General features: G+C 41.0%; 1 protein-coding gene across 7 annotated transcripts in view; it reads left to right on the top strand.

Moving 5' to 3' along the window:
- LOC119593064 (irregular chiasm C-roughest protein-like) overlaps nucleotides 1-244 on the top strand; it is a 46,047-nt gene that overhangs the window by 36,230 nt on the left and 9,573 nt on the right. The gene's annotated exons all lie outside the window — the stretch shown is intronic.

Below are 244 nucleotides of genomic sequence, written 5' to 3'. Positions count from 1 at the left end.
CGTGGAGATCCCTATAATTTCGTTGTGCCTTTTCACCTTGCAACATGGCAACAATGCAGCTCAGGGACGACTACGCCAGAGAGGATAATAGATATATTAAATGCGCATCAAAGCGGAAATGAAGAATTTACGGATGCCGAATGGCCGTCATAATTTGCTTCCATTTTCGCTGCAAGCACAAAAATATGACCATCTGAAATAGCAGAGTAGATAAAGTGATGATATTTATCTACACTCCCCTTAA

Source organism: Penaeus monodon, chromosome 31 (genome assembly GCF_015228065.2).
Source record: "Penaeus monodon isolate SGIC_2016 chromosome 31, NSTDA_Pmon_1, whole genome shotgun sequence".
NCBI lineage: Eukaryota > Metazoa > Arthropoda > Malacostraca > Decapoda > Penaeidae > Penaeus > Penaeus monodon.
Note: the sequence above shows the minus strand (reverse complement) of the source record. Positions and strands in the feature narration are given on the sequence as shown.